The sequence below is a fragment of the Carya illinoinensis genome, chromosome 7 (genome assembly GCF_018687715.1).
Source record: "Carya illinoinensis cultivar Pawnee chromosome 7, C.illinoinensisPawnee_v1, whole genome shotgun sequence".
NCBI classification, from domain to species: Eukaryota; Viridiplantae; Streptophyta; class Magnoliopsida; order Fagales; family Juglandaceae; genus Carya; species Carya illinoinensis.
In genome coordinates, this window is record NC_056758.1 from 23,476,079 (window position 1) to 23,497,077 (window position 20,999).

General features: G+C 37.3%; 1 pseudogene; it reads right to left on the bottom strand.

Annotated features, from left to right (window-relative positions):
• LOC122316243 overlaps positions 1-14,173 on the bottom strand; it is a 127,858-nt pseudogene extending 113,685 nt beyond the window's left edge.
• Positions 14,174-20,999: the final 6,826 nt, after the last annotated feature.

A 20,999-nucleotide genomic window follows, 5' to 3' on the forward strand; every position in this document is an offset into this window, starting at 1 on the left:
ACAAATTCGGTATTTTAATTATTCTTAATTCATTGGATAACTCAATTAGGAACTCAATTCTCGAAATTTCCAATCAGAAGGTATAGATTTATAAACCAAAATTAAATCAAATTTAACCCTTTGAAAAATCATTCACCACTTTTAATATACGTAAATTACTACCCCTATTCAGAAAATCCAATGACGACAATATACTCAGGGAGTGATATTGCAACAAAAATCTAAATCAATATAGATAAATAATTGATCCAAACATAATCAAAGAACTAATCCATTCAATAGAAAAAGCATGACTGAATGCATAAACAGAATAAATTCTATGATTATTCGGAGAAGAAAACATCAACAATGAATTGAGAATGATAAAACAAAAGAGTTTTAGCAATTGAAAATCAAATACATGAATTAAGAATAAATTAGAAATACCATCTAATGTGCAAGTTCATCACTAACCCTACTTGAGAATTTAGTTACCCTGGACAACAAAAATCTTCAGAGAAAATTGAAGCGAACGATGGCCATGAAAGTGACTTTCTCCTCTCTTTAGATCTGCCTCTTGTGCCTCCTCTCTCTTTCATTTCATGCTAATGATATGCTTATATGTGGTAGGAAAGAAACCCTAATGTCCTATTAATTTCTGCATAAAAAAATTGCCTAAATTTTAGGACTTATCTTGGCAACCACGTATGCCCTTCAGGATTTTGAATTTGGAAATCCTTATTAGAAACAAAGTTATAGCCCTTTAAGATAGATTTCTAACGCATCAAGAATCGTATCAATCTGATATGTGAGTAAAATGATACAGTCAAAAGACTAAAGTATGTCCAGATTGTCTCCTAGCGAATTTCGGACTTGGACTTCTTGTAGTTTCATTTTGTGATTTTCTTTTTCTGTTTTTTTTCTTTCCAAATTGCTCTCAAACCCCATGAATGTCCTCCTTTGAATTTGACTGGGCTTAACTTGCTCTTTTATAAACTCTGAAATTAGACATAAAAAAAACTGCTTAGAAGTATCCCAACGTAAATATAAATCAATTTAAGAACACACATTAATCCCTATGATTTCTATTTACATTTTAGCATTTTAGTCCAATAATAGGGTATTTAGAGTGCACTTTCACACACTCATCAGTATTTTAAAAGTGGTGAATGTTCAAAGGATTACATTTGATTTCATTTTGGTTTATAAATCTATACGTTTCGATTGGAAATTTTGAAAATTGAGTTCCCAATTAAGTTATCCAATGAATTAAGAATAATTAAAATACCAAAATTGTGCAAGGGATTCCCGACGCTCTATTGTTCGTCAAATTTGAATATTTCTTCCGTTAGTAACTTTGCTTCACTTCAATTTGCATTAAAATTAATCTTTGTTCTCCTTTAATCAATTAATATTTTTCTTTAGTTTCATTATTCCTTCTGTCATTCTTTTAATTTGTCTCCCAGTGGAATCGACACCCCAAACCTATGCTACAACTACCACATTATTCTTTGAGCGTAATCAGATAGCAATAAGATATTTCCAATAGGCAGCAAGGTGGGCATGTTCCTTGGAATGTTAAGGAAAAAGCGAAGTTGGAGGAGTTTGATGAGCCATATTTGAATCGAGCAGGTTTGAGCATGGGTTTAGGAATAGAGAAGCTAGGATGGATAAGCCTAGAAGGGATAATGATTTAGGAAATATAAAAATTAAAATCTCATCTTTTCAAAGTAAAAATGATCCTGAAGCTTATTTGGAGTGGGAAACTAAAATGGAGATGGTGTTTGATTGTCACAACTACTCGAAGATAAAGAAGTTTAAGTTGGCTGCAATTGAATTCACCGACTATGCCTTTGTTTGGTGGGATCAATTATTGATTAATAAGAGGAGGAATAGAGAGCCACCCGTGGACACTTAGGAGGAGATGAAAATGCTTGTGAGGAAGTGTTTTGTAGCCAGCCACTATTATAGGGGATTATATCAAAAGTTGCATAGGTTAAGTCAAGGTTCCAAGAGTGTGGATGAGTATTACAAGGAGATGGAGGTAGCTATGATCCGGGCTAATGTAGAAAAGGACTGGGAAGCCACCATGGCTAGGTTTTTGCAAGGTTTAAATCATGAGATTGAGGATATAGTCGAGTTGCAGCACTATGTTAATTTGACGGATATGGTGCATCAAGCTATAAAGGTGGAGGAACAACTCAAATGGAAGTGATTGGCTAGGAGGGTACAACCTATGGCTACCACCAACCTATGGAAGACAACTCCAAAAAGGGACGAGCAGCTACAAAATAAGCCAAAATTTGAACCCTCTAAGAATGCCAAATCAACGACTGCCACTACTTTAGGTAACACCGAGGCTTTTACTTTTAAAACACGTGATATTAAGTGTTTTAAATGTTAGGGGTGGGGACATATAGCCAGCCAGTGTGTAAACAAAAGGGTGATGGTGATAAACGCCCAAGGATAGCTTGAGTCGAAGAATGAGGAAGAAGTAGATGATGATGACATGCCACTTTTGGAGGATGCCAATGATGAGCAAAATGCTATGGTTGGAGATTTATTTGTAGCAAGGCGAGTTCTCAATGTGCAGGTTAAGGAGGAAGAAAGTAACCAAAGGGAAAATTTGTTTCATACTCAGTGCTTTGTAAATAACAAAGTTTACAGTGTCATTATCAATTGAGAGAGTTGCACAAACGTAGCCAGCACTTATTTAGTGGAGAAATTGGCCTTAACCACCTTTAAACATCCTCACCCTTACCAGCTTCAATGGCTGAATGAATGTGGTGAAATCAAGGTAACAAGGCAAGTGTTGGTGGCATTATCCATTGGAAAATATGAGGATGAGGTGTTTTGTGATGTGGCTCCTATGCATGCATACCATTTATTGTTGGGAAGACCATGACAGTATGATCTAAGGATTACGCATAGGATAGTAGTTTGGGCAAAGGATAAACATATAAGGCCTCAAAGGGAGTGAGCTTGGTTGAGGAGTGGTACGAAGTGTTGTAACACCACTCTACTAGAGCTAGCCACTGGGCCAATTTATGAGGTTTCAATCTCGTACAACACCTCAAATAGGCATCTAAGCACTTATTGAGGGCTTCTGTTTGACCATCTAACTAAGAATGGAATGCAGAGTTGTGATTAAGGTGACTCCCCTGTAGAGAGAAAAAAAGCTTTCCAAAAGGAGCTTAAAAACACTGGGTCCCTATTTGAAACAATAGATCTAGGAAGCCCATGCAATTTAAACACATGATCCCTAAAGAAATTGGCCACCACTGAAGCTGTATAGGGCTATTACAATGGGAGGAAATGAACAAACTTAGTGAGCCTATCTATCACCACCTAAATTACATTGTACCCTTGGGATGTTTGTAACCCCTCTATGAAATCCATAGAGATGTTAGTCCATGCTTGCTGGGGCACTGGTAAGGACTGCAGCAACCTTGTGAGTGGTATTGTCTCATGCTTCATAACTTGACACGTGTCACATTCATGAACCAATCTTTTGATGTCTTTCTTCATTCCCTTCCAGTAAAAGTCCCTTTTTGCTCTTTGATAGGTTTTTAAATAACCTAAATTCCCTCCCAAGGGGGTTATCATGAATATGCTGACTTGGCCACCACTACAATCCTCCCTTTTTAAGGACTAGTTCCTCCTATAACTAGTACCGCCTTAACACTGAACTAGAGTTCTAAAAGTTGGGCAATCAGTTCCTACATCTCCACTGATTCATTATAAGTGGCCTTAAGTTCTTCCACCCATTCAAGTGTGGGAAAAGAAATCATAGCTAAGGCTCCTTCCACTTTTTCAACTTGCTTCCCATTTAGAGACAACACGTCTATTTTTCTTACCCTTTTTTATAGCTAATCACAAAATCATACCCCCATCAACTTGCTAATCCATTTATGTTGGGCCACTATGCCCAGCCACTATTCCAGCAAGAACTTTAAGGTCTGTTGGTTAGTCTTAACAATAAATATTGGCCTATAAGATAAGACTTCCATTCCCTCACAATCGTCACTAAAGCAAGTAACTCCTTTTCATAAGTGGATAAAATGAGTGCTTTGCCTTTTAGAGCCTGTTTCAAGAGTTATTCCCAAGTATAAGAGTTGTCAAGTAATAATAGGAAAGTCCTTAAGTCATTTCTTCAAGGAACAATTAGTTTAAAGTGCAAATTCATTCACTATCGAAAATAAAATAAAATAAAAGTATTAACTCAGACTATCTACAATGATATTCACAATGAGAATTGATTCTTGGATATTATCAAAAATACCCTCATTTCCTTTTGCATAAGATGGTGAATGAGTGCTAAAAATATGCAAGAAAAGTGAATAAAATGATGTGTTAAACACGAGTGGGGAATAGGAAATATTTAGCTAACATGTAAGAAATTTTAGCTCTAATGCACCTTGACGCTACTTCAATCGCTTCCATACATTAAGTGGATTCATGAACGTACATTGATTAAATTTTGATTATCCTCACTTAAGAAGCTAAACCACATTCATCAATGTCATCTAATCTAATGTTTCCAAGCAATAAAATGAAATTCATGAAACTTACATTCTAAGGGACATTTCATTAAACACCATGTGTGCAAATCAAAAAGCCACTATTTTCCATTTAATAAAGTTCAATCGAACCCCAAAAAATTTACACTCTTAGACTAATCATCACCAATGGAAAGAATCCAATGCACATCCAAACAACCAACGTAAATCAAGCAAGAATACGCTTGAAGGTAACTGAAAATCACTGGAAAAAGAATTGCACACTACCAAAAATGAACTCAAACACAACAACTACTGAAAGTATTCGACTGAAATTGAAAACAAACTAAGTGAAAATAATTTAAATGTAAGTGCAATGTAAACAAAGGCTTGAATTAAACATAAGGCAAGGAAATGTTAAGGCTGAAAACATAGAAAGGAAAATTGGGTCTTCGGAAGTCCTTCTTAACTCTCCAGCCAAAGCCAACTGATTTTCTCCCATCTCCTTCTATTTTCTCCCATCTTTGAGGTAACAAAAGAGTTTCCTTTCTATGCACATAGACCAAGAGCCCCAGAAATGGTGCAAGCATGATTTTTTTCTTCTACTGTGTAACCATGAATTCCCTCTAGCAGCAACTATGTTGAGAGCCTTTCTACCTTTAGTAATCATGTGTCCTGGAAAAGCAAATATGCATTCTGCTATAGCATGGAGTGGAATGCGGGAAGTGAAAGGCTGGCTGGATTGTGGAATGCTTTCCATAAAGCTTGAAAGTGCAGGGGCTGTAACGTTGCTAGAAAAGAGAGGCTTAGCATGTGCAAAGTTAATGCTTTCACATTGATGTTGCAAAATTAGTACTTTTCATCAATATGAAAAGTCCATTTTCGTGTTTGTTGCGCCTAAACTTTGACTCAAATTAATGAACCAAAAATTTAGTGCAGTTTTACCTGTAAGTATACAGGTGTTGTAGTATCTTCCAGGATCGAATCCACAGGGATTGACTTTTATGATAAAATAAATAAATTCAAACAATGAAACGAAATTACTAAAAGAAACGTGCAATTGAATGTAAAGATGAAGATTTGTAAAATAACTGAATCAAACTAAAATGATAAAATGAATTGATATAGAGAAAGACTAAGATTTCGAGGATTCGTCTAATAATTTATGATATTATTTCCGATTGATTTACTTCAATTAAACTAGAATAATGATTCCATTTAATTGGAAGATTTAGCATTTAAGATCAAGAAAAAAATAGTCGTTTATGATTGAGCGTGAACGATTGATGATTAAAACATTCACAAATCTATTTGAATATCACAGGGATTCCTCAAGCATTCACTATATTCGAAAATCACAATGAATCAAGATAAATATATAGATAATCAAAATATCTAATAATAAAATCTTTCAATCGATCAAGCTCGAAGAATAAATTTTACGTGGATCCGAAAACAATATTTAAATCATTAAATTTCACCTCTAACCTTAGTATGAAAATTTAGCCAAATATATTCATTACAAGTACTATAGAAATCATATAAATATTCTTCATTAGAAAAATAAAACACAAGAAATACCAAGAAATAACTATAGGCAATAAAATCTGGAAAGCTAAAAACCAACTTCCCTAAACGTAAAACGTAAAAAAAAAAAAAAGAACAAAAACAAAATGAAGTAATAATTTCCGTCTGGACGAAACTGCTTCAGCAAAATATCTCCAGACTTTTCTTCATTCTCTTCACCGACTTCTCTCTTCAAAAGCAGCACTGACTCTCTCTTTCATTTCATGAATCCAGCACCGACTTTCCTCTCTACTTCCCTCTACAATCATCCCAACTCTATGTCCCTTCTCTTTTCAACGACTAACACACCTCAACTCTCCTACATCCCCCACATAACCTGCTCTATTTAATGTCTCTCAACTCTCAAGCAAACTAAATCCCAGCCTCTCCTGACCGACACTTCTCTCAACCCCCTTTAATCATGCACCGACCCTCCTTTTAACTCAAATACTTCCACGTAAATCAATCAGCTGACTTTTTAAATCACCACCGACTTATTCCCTTCTACTCTAATCATGCACCCACACAACTGACTCCAAACCACCTTCACTTCCCTTAACTCAATTTAAACCTCAACTCTCCCTTTCTCTACCGACTTCAGAAAAAGAAAATAAAATCCAGCTGTTGCCTCCAGAAAATTCAAGCCAACTCAAGCACGTCTCCCTCTCAACTCACCCACGTACCCCTCTCTTCTCACCCTCTCCTGCAAATCCTCCCTATAACCAAATAAAAAGTTGCGGATATAAAATTAAATGGCTCCCTTAAATAGAGTAAGCCAATGTGAAAATATCATCTGAATTTGTCCACTTTAGCTGCACCAACCGACCTCATGTTCACACTTTCCATCGTATGACTTCCTCCAAATAAATCAATCTCAGCCAACACTCTCCTTTCCTCCCTCACGTTCTCTACCCTTACTACTCACCAACTGACCTTTTCTTCTCTGTCTAGCAATATATATATATATATAGCTGCCTCAAGTCGGTGCCAAACTCCTTCCTCCAATCCCAATTCATTCCAGTCGACTTCTCATAAACAATCACCAACAACTTTCACTCTTTACTCCCCTTCAATCACGACACCTCTCTTTCTTCCAATGAAAACAAACTCCAACCAAAAAAATCAAATGACCGACCTTCACATGTCAAAAGCAGCCGACTCTCTCTTCTAATCATTCAAGCATAGCTCACTCAAGACACCAAACGAGACTCTACTCCAAATTAGCTGCACCAACCGAAGCCATCAACTTTATTGGATTATGCTTGACTAGTAACTATCACGTTTTCAGCATCGGAGGATTAAGCACTTTCAATCAAGTCCATTTTAGCTACACCAACGGAAGCCATCAACAAGCTACCGCTTCTTACGTTCACACTCCACCAAAAATCTTCATCTTTTCTTTTTTAGCTGCTGAAGTACACCGCTTCCTTCTGTGAATTTTATTTGAGCTGAAAATAAGAGATAAAAATAGCACTCAAATACAAATTAAAAAAAAAAACTAGATTATAAAAAAAATAGATTATATATGTGCGGAAATATTGTCCAATTAAATCATAGTTATAAAATTAAGCATAAACATAATATCAATCAATTAAAAATCACAACTCGTATTTATGCTTATTAACCATTTTTCTATCTAAAATCAATAATAGTGTCCCGAAAAATTTAAAATACATTAATTTTAAATAGCTAAACTATGCAGTATTTCAGCTCAATCACACCCCGCAACCAGTTTTCTGCTAATCTTTGAGCAAAATAATGAAAATTAATTGAGATGAATATTGCATAAAGCTCAAAATTCAAACAAAAACAATCAAACATAATTCTGAATTCTCACAAAAAATTGATTTGTGACTACTCAACACCAGGAGCTGCATCCACAAAGAAAGTCTCAACAATTGTTCACATAGAATTGGGGCAAATGTATTAGAACTTGGATATGTGTGTGTGGCTAAACCTCTGTGTGTTCCTCATTAATAAGCATGATTTATCATAGGATTTTTTCAACCTTAAGATTAATCATTATTGATTCTAACTACCTCAAAGCCTAAGGGACTAGCAATTTTCACGCCAACTCTGTTTAAAGGTTGAACACTCAACCCCCAAAGTTTTGGGTAACTGTTTCTAACCCTTTATTCAAGAAAATTTACACGACTTCATTTTTTTTTTTTACTTCTTTCTTTTTTTTTTTTATATATATATGGGGCTCGTTAGTCCTGCAGTTTACTTGTCATGTTTTAAATCAATGAACATTAATGAGGAACACTACAAGTGTAAGCATGTGCAAAATATTCTTTCAAAACTTGTCCTTCATTCTATATAAATTATACTAATTCTCATTTTTGTAAATTGTGACGCCCCCAAATCCCCATGCACAGACACGGGGAAATCGAGATGTCCAGATGATGACATCACATGTCACTACCCTATCGACGAGTGCCAAGTGTGTGTATAAGCAACGAATGTGTACGAAGAAACACACAGCGGATAACAAAAGTCATAACTAAGTATCAGAATTTTTCTTCTTTAATACAAAGATGTTCAAAAAATACATAATAAAATATTACATAACACAAATATTGTTTTAAAAACTAACTACAAAGCATAGACTTTAACTTTAGCACCCCGACGGAGCCGCATCCTCCAGCTCAGCCTCCTCTTCTTCCTCGAACTCTGCACCAAAATCTACGGTACCAAAAATGGTGCCGCAAGTAAGTAAAATCCAAACATCACTCGATAAAAATATATTAACTCAAACAACATGCATGAAAAAATGCAATGCACATGTCCCATAAAACCATAATTTTTTCACGCACGCCAAAAATTCCATTTGGCCCACAAACATATCCTTTTCAAATATCACGTCAAAAGTCACATTTGGCCCATTTCCAACTCATATCCATTAAGCAATTAATCCGTATGCACCATGACCTCCCATAGGGTCATCCGCACACCCTGGCTCCTATGTCACACCGCAGGTAACGACCACGCGTGTGACACATAAACGAGCGATGCCCAGTTCTGCACCCCTCGCGTTCGTAGCCAAGCATCCTCTAGCCCCCGCTCCCATCATCGCTCAGCGACAACTCAGGATATTACGATCCCAAATGACCAGAAGAGCTTCACCGAGATAATAACTCATCCCGGCTTGGGCTCGTGAGACACACGCACCCGAAAATCCAATTACGCCAATAAAATAGGATTTTCTCAATTTAAATAAAATGCACATGTATGCAATATGTAACGCACGCCTCATGGCACAAATAACCAAGCAATCACAAACAACCAAAACCAAGCACTCCGTCCTCAATCCATCCGACACCTAAACTCCTCGGACTCAGTCCGGAATCAACCAACCAGCAGATAAATATTTATTGTAAGAGCAAAATACATTTAAATCGAAAGTAGAGTTTGAAAAATACTTACAGCGCTATAAGGTATTTTTCAAAAGTCCGCGGCGTTGCAAACGGCGGAAGAAAAGCAACGTAACAGTGTAATTTACACTGTGGTCGTGGGTAATAAATTACCCACTTTCGAACGGTGACAAACCAAAGCTCGAGATTGATAGGGAATGGTCTAGGGATATTTATGAAGCTAAGGGAAGTGGAGTTTGGTCGTGGGTGGCGGTGAAAATGGCGGTAGGAGGCCAAAATACCCAAATCGGAGAGTTAGCTCGTGGGGACTGTTCCAGTGACGGATCGAGGCGGTGATGAAGTGGTGAAGAGGTGGTAGCTGGAGGTGGAGCGACGGCGGCAAATCGGAGCAAAAGCCGTTCGGCTTGGAGGAGGTATTCCGGCTAAACGGCGGCTCTATTGGCGGTGAAAATTTGTGGGGTGGTTCACCGAAGGGAGGGGAAGAGATTGGTGGTGGTGGTGTGGCTCACGGTGCCGGCAAGTGGCAGGTCTGGGTGGCTGGACGGACGCGCGAGGGAGAGAGAGAGAGAGAGAGAGAGAGAGAGAGAGAGAGAGAGAGAGAGAGAGAGAGAGAGAGAGAGAGAGAGAGAGAGAGAGAGAGAGAGAGAGAAAACGCACGGGAAAGGGCCAACGCACGGGAAGAAAAGGGAGGAAAAAAAGAAAGAAAAAGAAAGAAAAGAGAAAAAGAGAAAAGGGAAAAGAGAAAAGAAAAGATGGAGGAAAGAAATGAGGTCCAGTCCTCACTCCAGAAACCAAAAACAGATCCGTCGAACGATATTAAAAACCGTAAAACGACTAAATAAATTAAACACAACATCAAATAAATTAAAACCAATTTAAATACATTAATTTAAAATAAATAAACCAATATATTAATTAAATTAAAAACAACCCTTCAGTGAAAATACACATAAAAGCGGGTCATCACATAAATATCGCATCCCGGTGTTTCAAGTCACTCCTCAACAAAATATGATGCATCATAAATCATGTTCTATGCTTAAGGTCGAAAATAAATTTTCACAAAATAATTCCGCTCAACTACTCCACCAAGATACTCAAATCTAACAAGTATGCCAGGAATGTGTGTTAATCATTTATGTTTCAATGCACCTCACAAAAAAAATTTTAATTTTTTAATTTTTTTTATTTTTTTATTTAGGTACTAATAAATTTTCAACAGAAAACCCTCCCCCCAACTAAATGTGACATTGTCCTCAATGTTCAGTAATTGAATGTTCAATGATGTATGCTATACCGACATGAATTGGAGCAAGATAAACACTACAGAACATATATTGAGACAAAAATGATTAAGCATAAAGGAAAGAAGTCACCTGAGATACTCGAGCACACACAAGGAGTAGATTTCTGTCAAAATTAAAAACACAAAAAGCAAAAGAAAGAAAAACAAATACGGTATATACAATGAGGAATCAGAAATTAATTCTGATAAGCAGGATCTTCCAGAGTAGTGGACTCAACCTCTGGAGTAAAATCATCCAAAAATAGTTTCAACCTTTGTCCATTAACTTTAAAAACATTACCATTCTCTGGATTTTCTATCTCAATGGCCCCAAAAGGATAAACAGTTTTTACAACAAAGGGGCCGATCCATCGGGATCGAAGCTTGCCAGGAAACAAATGGAGCCTTAAATTATACAACAAAACTTTTTGGGAAAGCTCAAAAGATTTTCGAAAAATATTTTTGTCATGAAAAATTTTCATTCTCTCCTTGGCAATGCGAGAGTTTTCATAGGCTTCATTCCTGATTTCCTCTAACTCATTAAGCTGAAACTTACGAAGAGAGCAAGCTTTATCTACATCAAAATTAAATTGTTTGATTGCCTAATAAGCTTTGTGTTCCAATTCCATAGGTAAGTGACATGCCTTTCCAAAAATGAGTCTATATGGAGACATACCAATTGGCGTTTTAAAAGCAGTGCGGTATGTCCAAAGTGCGTCGGTTAGTCGTAAAGACCAATCTTTGCGGCTTGGGTTAACCTTCTTTTCTAAAAAAAAATTGATCTCCCGATTAGATACCTCTACTTGGCCACTTGTTTGTGGATGATAAGGGGTAGCAACCTTATGAGTAATACCATATTTTCGCATTAAGATCTCGAAAGGCTTATTGCAGAAATGTTTACCCCCATCACTGATAATGGCTCGAGGTGTTCCAAACCTTGATAAAATATTTTCTTTCAAAAATTTCAGTACCACTTTGTGGTCATTGTTTTGCATGGAACAACCTCAATCCATTTGGACACATAATCCACAGCTACCAAAATGTAGAGATTGCCAAAAGAAACTGGGAAGAGTCCCATGAAGTCAATGCCCCAACAATCAAATATTTCAACAACCAAGATTGGATTTAATGGCATCATATTCCGGCGGGTAATCCCTCCTAATTTTTGACAGCGCTCATAAGTTTTACAAAATTCATGGGTGTCCTTGAAAATGGTAAGCCAATAGAAACCGCATTGCGAAATTTTAAAAGCAGTTTTCTTTCCAGAAAAATGGCCACCACATGCCCCAGAGTGACAAAAAGCTATCACACTTTGAAATTCGTTATTGGGAACACATCATCTAATTATCTGATCTGGGCAATACTTGAACAGATATGGATCATCCCAAAAGAATTTTCTTACCTCCACAAAAAATTTCCTCTTATCTTGTTGAGTCCAAATGTGAGGAATTTCACCTGTAGCAAGAAAATTAGCAATGTCAGCGTACCATGGCATTTGAAATATACCAAAAAGTTGCTCATCTGGAAATGTGTCTCTAATAGGAACTATCTCTATGGAATCTGAAAGAACAAGTCTAGACAGATGATCAGCAACAACATTCTCAACTCCTTTTTTATCTTTTATTATCAAATCAAATTCTTGCAACAAAAGGATCCATCTAAGCAACCTGGGCTTTGCATCTTTTTTCACTAAAAGGTACTTTAACGCAGCATGATCAGTAAAGATGACAATTTGAGATCCAATCAAATAAGAGCAAAATTTGTCAAGTGCAAAAATTACTGCAAGTAGCTCTTTTTCAGTTATTGAATAATTCATTTGAGCACTGTTTAAAGTTCTACTTGCATAATAAATAACACAAGGCCTTTTGTCCTTATGTTGGCCCAACACAGCTCCAACAGCATAATCACTAGCATCACACATAATCTCAAATGGTAAATTCCAATCAGGTGATCGCATAATTGGGGCTAAAATTAACATACCTTTTAGATTTGTAAAAGCTAACTCACAATCATCAGTCCCCACAAAAAAAAAAAAAAATTCTTTGACAATAAATTGCATAGAGGTCTAGAAATTGTGCTGAAGCCTTTAATGAACCTCCTATAAAAACCTGCATGACCTAGAAAAGATCTGATATCTCTAATGTTCTTTGGGATGGGCAATTTAGAAATTAATTCAATTTTGGCCTTGTCTACTTCAAAACCTTAAGAAGAAACAATGTGACCAAGAACAATCCCTTGAGTGACCATAAAATGACACTTCTCCCAGTTTAAAATCAAATTCTTTTCTTTGCATCTAATCAGCAGTCTTTCCAAATGAGTCAAACATTCATCAAATGAATCACCAAAAATAGAAAAATCATCCATGAATATTTCAACGAAACGCTCTACCATGTCACTGAATATGCTCATCATGCATCGTTGAAATGTAGCAGGAGCATTACAAAGTCCGAATGGCATCCTTCGATATGCAAAGGTACCAAATGGACATGTAAAAGTAGTCTTTTCTTGATCTTCAGGAGCAATCTCAATTTGGTTATATCCAGAATAACCATCTAGGAAGCAATAGAATTTATGGTCCGCTACACATTCAATGATTTGATCCATGAATGGTAGGGGAAAATGATCCTTTCTGGTGACAGAATTCAGTTTTTTGTAGTCAATGCACATACGCCAACCAGTAGTAACTCTAGTTGGGATCAGTTCATTGTCAGCATTCTTAACTACAGTCACACCAGATTTCTTGGGTACCACCTGCGTGGGACTAACCCATTTGCTATCGAAATAGGGTAAATGATCCCTACATCCAGAAGTTTTAACACCTCTGCTCTGACAACCTCTTTCATGTTAGGGTTCAGTCTACGCTGCATCTCTCTAGAGGGTTTAGAATTGTCCTTTAGATAAATCATGTGGGTACAAATCAAAGGGCTGATACCTTTGATATCAGCTATAGTCCATCCTATTGCCTCTTTGTGTTCAATGAGAACACCAATCAATTTTCTCTCCTGAATTTCATCCAGTTTTGATGAAATGACCACTGGTAATGTCTTTGCTTAGCCTAAAAATGCATATTTGAGATCAAAAGGTAGAGGTTTCAAGTCGAGTTTTGGTGTTTGCACACTTGAGGGGAGAGACACGACATCATGAGGCGGTAATTCCTCAAAACGTGTTCTCCATTTATCAGTGTCCATTATAGGAGTAGATTCTAGCAAAAAATTCATAGATGCAAGCACAGAATCATCATCAAAATTTTCACCATGAACCAAACAAGCCTCAAGAGGGTCAGAAAAACTTGACAAATCAAATTTATTTTGAACAAGAGTTTGGATCAGATTTACTTCATACACATCATCATCATCGCCAAGTTGTTTACAAATATTGAAAATATTCAACTCCAAAGTCATGTTGCTAAAAGAAATTATCATCACAACACTCCTACAATTTATTAAAGCATTTGAGGTCGCAAGAAACGGCCTACCCAAAATTATAGAAATTTGAGTGCAAACATCAAAGACAGGTTCCGTGTCCAAAACAATGAAATCCACTGGGAAATAAAATTTGCCTACTTAAACTAACACATCCTCAACTATCCCTCTCGATATTTTAATTGAATGGTCAGCAAGTTGAAGTGTTACCTTGGTGGGTTTAAGCTCACCAAGACCCAACTGCTTATATACCGAGTAGGGTAGGAGGTTAACACTAGCTCCAAGGTCAAGTAAAGCTTTTTCAATTTTAAAATTTCCAATCACGCAGGAAATTGTTGGACAACCCAGGTCTTTGTACTTTAGTGGAGAATTGTTCTGGAGGATGGCGCTTACCTGTTCAGTGAGAAAAGCCTTCTTCTGCACCTTCATCATACGCTTCACTGTCCACAAATCTTTCAAAAATTTAGCATACGAAGGAATCTGTTTGATTGCATCCAACAAAAGAATGTTGATTTTTACTTGTTTGAAAATTTCAAGAATATCAGCATTTTGAACCAACTTGTGAGAATGTTGCAATCTTTGGGGAAATGGGGCAGGTATTGGGGCTTTCACAAGCATATCTAATTCAACCTTCTCAAGTTCACCATCACTCTTGGAATTTAAAGAGTTGTTGGTCTCATCAACTTTCGTTGTTGAAATACTCTTATCAATTATTTTTCCACTGCATAGAGTGGTGATGGACTTGGCATGTTCAAATTTTGAATCAGAACAATTTGAATTTCTTACCTCAAATTTATCTTTGGGATTCAGCTGAGGTTGAGCTGGAAACTTACCCTTTTCTTGAGCATGCAATGCAGAGGTCAAGTCGCTAATAGAACTTTTTATTTCAGTAATGGCCTGCATTGTCTGAGTGTTGATATTGGCTTGTCTTTGCATAAAAGTCTGTAATGTCTCCTCAAGGGTTTTCTTATGTGAAGGCACATAAGGAGTAGAAGAAGATGGCCCTTGAGGATTTTGGTTTGAATTGGACTCATTCCTCCAACTAAAGTTGAGGTGATTTCTCCATCCAGGATTATACGTTTCCGAATAAGGGGAAGAAAATGATCTCCTATAAGAATTCATGACATTTGTTTGTTCGTGCAACACCTCTTTAAAAGTAGGGATTGTTGGACAATCCTGAGTTAGGTGTCCACTAATCTCACATATGTCACAATGCACTTCTTCTTTTTCAATAGCCTTAGACGAATTTACCTTCCTAAGTTCCATGGCTTTGACTTTTCTTGTCAAACTTGCCATCCTAGCATTCACATCATCATTTCCTTTAAGAACATACATACCTTCTTGAAACATGGCACTGAGTTTGGGCTTATTTGACCGATCAAAATGATCTGTGTTATCCCAAGATTGGGCATTTTCAGCTAACTGGTCAAAATAGTCCCAAGCATCATCAGGATCTTTATTTAAAAATTTACCGTTACACATCATTTCTACAAACTGACGCATTTGAGATGTTAAATCTTCATAGAAAAAACTAATGGTGCGCCAAGTCTCATAGCCATGATGTGGGCAAGTTAGCAACAATTCTTTAAACATTCCCAACACTGAAAAATTGTTTCATTTTCCTTTTGAGAAAAATTCATAATATTTCTACGAAGAGTGTTAGTCCTATGAATAGGAAAAAACTTTTTCAGAAATTCTCTTTGCATTTCTTGCCATGTGCCAATAGATCTTGGTCTCAAGGAGTTCAACCAATTTTTAGCTTTTTCTTTCAAAGAGAATGGAAACAATTTTAATCTAACAATATAATTATTGATAGTTTGGGTTTGTAAAGTTGCACAAACTTTTTCAAATTCTTTCAGATGCAAATAAGGACTTTCTGAGTCTAAGCCATGAAACTTGGGAAGTAATTGAATTACTCCCGGTTTTAAATCAAAATTTCCCATATTCATAGGAAAAATCATGCAAGATGGAGTACTTGTCCTTGTAGGCTGCAAATATTCACGCAAAGTTCTCATTGGTGGATTATTTTGTGCCTCATTTTCGAGTTCGTCATGAATACTACGATTGTCAGCCATGGTATTAGAATGAGAATTTTTAGAATCACCAAACAAAGTATCAACCAACTCTTTTAAAACAATTTCCTCTCTTCTCAATCTACCCGTTTGATCACGTTGCCAAGAGATCATTTATCATAGAGGATCAAGCACATTCAAAGACTAAAAAACAACAAAAAAAAAATGCAAAACAAGCAAGAAAGTAAAAGATTTTTTTTTTTTTTTGAACAATTAGCAAAAGATTTCTAAAATATTTTTTTTTTGTTTTTTTTTTAAATTATCACACGTTGCAATCCCCGACAACGGCGCCAAAAACTTGTTGCGCCTAAACTTTGACTCAAATTAATGAACTAAAAATTTAGTGCAGTTTTACCTGCAAGTATACAGGTGTTGTAATATCTTATAGGATCGAATCCACAGGGATTGACTTTTGTGATAAAAATAAATAAATTCAAACAATGAAACGAAATTACTAAAAAAAACGTGCAATAGAATGTAAAGATGAAGATTTGTAAAATAACTGAATCAAACTAAAATGATAAAATGAATTGATATAGAGAAAGACTAAGGTTTCGAGGATCCGTCTAATAATTTATAATATTATTTCCAATTGATTTACTTCAATTAAACTAGAATAATGATTCCGTTTAATTGGAAGATTTAGCATTTAAGATCAAGAAAAAAATAGTCGTTTATGATTGAGCGTGAACGATTGATGATTAAAATATTCACAAATCTATTTGAATATTACAGGGATTCCTCAAGCATTCACTGTATTTGAAAATCACAATGAATCAAGATAAATATATAGATAATCAAAATATCCAATAATAAAATCTTTCAATTGATCAAGCTCACAGAATAAATTTTACGTGGATCTGAAAATAATATTTAAATCATTAAACTTCACATCTAACCTTAGTATGAAAATTTAGCCAAACATATTCATTACAAGTACTATAGAAATCATATAAATATTCTTCATTAGAAAAATAAAACACAAGAAATACCAAGAAATAACTATAGGCAATTAAATCTGGAAAGCCGAAAACCAACTTCCCTAAATGTAAAACGTAAAAAAAAAAAAAAAAAAAAAAAAAAGAACAAAAACAAAATGAAGTAATAATTTCCATCTAGATGAAACTACTTCAGCAAAATATCTCCAAACTTTTCTTCATTCTCTTCACCGACTTCTCTCTTCAAAAGCAGCACCGACTCTCTCTTTCATTTCATGAATCCAGCACCGATTTTCCTCTCTACTTCCCTCTACAATCATCCCAACTCTATGTCCCTCTCTTTTCAACGACCAACACACCTCAACCCTCCTACATCCCCCACGTAACCTGCTCTATTTAATGTCTCTCAACTCTCAAGCAAAATAAATCCCAGCCTTCCCTGACCGACACTTCTCTCAACCCCATTTAATCATGCACCGACCCTCATTTTAACTCAAATACTTCCACATAAATCAATCAGTTGACTTCTTAAATAACCACCGACTTATTCCCTTCTACTCTAATCATGCACCCACACAACTGACTCCAAACCACCTTCACTTCCCTTAACTCAATTTAAACCTCAACTCTCCCTAAACGGTTCCAGGCTTCCATTTAAAATATTCTATTTGGATGTGAAGTCCAGTGTGTGCGAGGAGTGTTTTCTCTTCTCTCGTGAGACAGAGTAAAACTTTAGTACTTTTGGTCTCCAAAAGCTTCGGGTCTCACATCCTATGAGTTTTAGTTATTGTGGCCGGCTGTTAGTGTCCAACGTCTTTGAGGGAACGAATGGAAGTAGACGAACTAGCGAGACAGTGGGAGAGGATACAATTGTCTACAGATGAAAATGAATGCTTCCACGTGAAAGAAGAGAATCTCAAGAATATTAGCAGAAAAGGAAAACACTGCATTGTGGGTAAAGCTCTAACCGAGAAGAATGTTAATAGCAAGGAATTCAGAGAAACGATGTCCCAAGTGTGGAGGCTTGAGGGATGGGTTAGCTTTAAGGATCTCGGAGACCAGAGCTTTCTGATCGAGTTTCAAAACAGAGAAGATAAAGACAAAGTGTTGAGTGGTAGACCATGGTTTTATGATAGAAGCCTGCTAACGTTACAAGAGTTGGATGGCACGGAGTCCATAAATGGTCTGAAGTTTAAGTATGAACCCTTTTGGGTCCAACTCCACAACTTGCCATTAGACACAATGACAGAAGAAGTGGGAGAAGAGCTAGGGGCCTCCATCAGGCATGTCATCAGAGTAGAGGTCGAGGCGGATGGTCGTGCATGGGGAAGATGTCTACGGGTTAGAGTTGCAGTAAACCTCCATAGACCTCTTTTAAGGGGAAAATGGTTGGTTTTTAACGACCAAAAAGTCTGGATCTCCTTTAAGTATGAGAGGTTGCAGAGCTTCTGTTTCCAGTGTGGTACGTTATTTCATAAGGGGAAGAACTGCAGAAGGCAGCTCTATGAACAACAAGGTGTTGAACCAGAACACCAGCAGTTTGGTGCATGGCTAAGAGCTCAACCTATGCACAATAGTTCCTCCAATGGGCGCAGGTACGACGGCATTAAGGGCGGTAACCAGCATCGACAACAGTAGGGAGGCTATGAGCACGATGTAGAGGAGAAGTCCAAGCCAGAAAGCCATGCTATCAAACATGACATTTTGGCGCCAAAACATGATATGACTAAACAGGAAAGTCAGGAAAAAGTCCACGAGGTTACTAGAAAGCAGGAAGATATGGGCATGAAACTGACCAATGGAAAAGTAACTAGACATACGGATGAACCTCACATCACGAGACAGCTGGACAGTCAAACCTGCAGGGATCAGGAACTAGAACACATACATGAGGTAACATCTCTGAAAACTGAATCTGAGATGCAAAATTCTTCATTTCTATCTAGCATGGAGATGGACCTTATCTCAACTGAAGAGCCTAATGGTGATCAGACTGTAGTAGAAAACAATTTAAATGAAAATAACAAGGAACTAACTACCAATGGAGAAACAGTAGAAGGTATCTTGAATGACAAAAGAATAAAAAAGGAGTTAGTAAGAGGGACTGAGATTACACAAGGAAAGAAGTGGAAAAGGCTTGCTAGAGGGGGTCTAAACCAAGATGGAGGAGGAGGGGTCGTGGCCTTGGACGATGTAACAAATTTTCCACTCAAATGCAGAACCAGAAATAGTCTAAAAAGAAAAACTATAGTGAGCAATGTTAATCCAAGACGCCAAAAGATGAAGAATGTTTCCATGGACAACAACAACACAATGGCAGAGGCTGGTTTCCAGCCCTGCCAGAGACAATGAGCCTCTTAGTGTGGAACTACCGAGGGCTTGGGAACCCTCGGTCAGCTAGGATCCTTAGCAAACTTGTTAAGGAAAAGGGCCCACTCTTAGTTTTCCTATTGGAAACTAAGTGTAGTAAACAAAGGATGGAGGTAGTCAGGAGATCTCTGAAGATGGATGGATGCTTTGATGTTGAAAGTGTTGGAATGAGTAGAGGTATTGCTTTGCTGTGGAAGGAAGAATGGGAGGTCCAAGTGGTTAGCTATACCAGGTGGCATGTTAGTGCAATGATTAAGGAAGAGATCAATGACAGAAGGTGGCATTTCACTGGGTTTTATGGCCATCCCGAGACAGCCAAAAGGAAGAGTAGTTGGCAGCTGCTTGAGATGTTAAAGCCTCAATCATCAGTGGCTTGGTTATGTGCAGGAGATTTCAACGAAGTGTTGCATCAAAAAGAAAAGCAAGGGGCATCCAGCCAACCATACAACCAAATTGAAGCATTTAGACAAGCTGTTGAGATATGTGGGCTCTATGATGTGCATCACCTGGGACAATACTTTACATGGTCAAACAACATAAGGGGGGAGGATTTTACCGAGGAAAGAATAGATAGGACTATGGCTAACAAGGAGTGGCAAGAACTCTTCAAAGGTGCAACATGTACTGCACTAGCAGCAGTAAAGTCAAACCACTCCCCCCTCTACATAACAAACAGTCCCCAAACCAATGTAGGAAAAGGTGGAGTCCAGGATTTAGGTATGAAGCTGCTTGGGATCTACATGAAGACTGTCATAATATAGTGACAAATGGATGGAAGAGTACCAGACCAGCTGGTCTCTCAGGCTACACAAGGAGGCACAGATTGGAAACATGCCAAAAGGCCATACAGCAATGGAGGAAAAAAATAAAGCAGGATAACCATAAGCACAATGCAGAGACACTACAAAGAATAAGCCACCTTCAAAACAATGGTACTGGTTCCCATATAACAGAAATGCAACAGCTCCAGAAGAGAGTAGAATCATCCTTGGCTGCAGAAGATATGAAGTGGCGTCAGAGGGCAAAACATCATTGGCTAAGACATGGTGACAGGAACACACACTACTTCCAGGCCTCTCAGAGAAGAAGAACCAACACAGTTAGAAGCATTAAGGACCAACGAGGGAGAGTAATTGCTGACCAGGCAGGAATAGGCGAAGTGTTCACAGGTTATTTCTCTACATTATTTTCCACCTCTTGTCCCACTGGTATTGATGAATGCTTGCATGCCTTGGAGTCAAAATTGACAGGAGATATGAAGTCTTGGCTCTCTAAGCCATTCACCCGAGAGGAGGTAAGAGGTGCTGTGTTTCAGATGAATCCATTAGGGTCACCTGGACCAGATGGTTTCCCAGCTCATTTCTATCAAAAACATTGGGAAGTGGTGGGGGAGGAAGTATACTCTTATGCACTCGAAGTCCTAAATTGTAGTAGGTCCCTCCAAGATGTTAATGACACTTACATATCCCTTATTCCCAAAGTGAAAAACCCCAA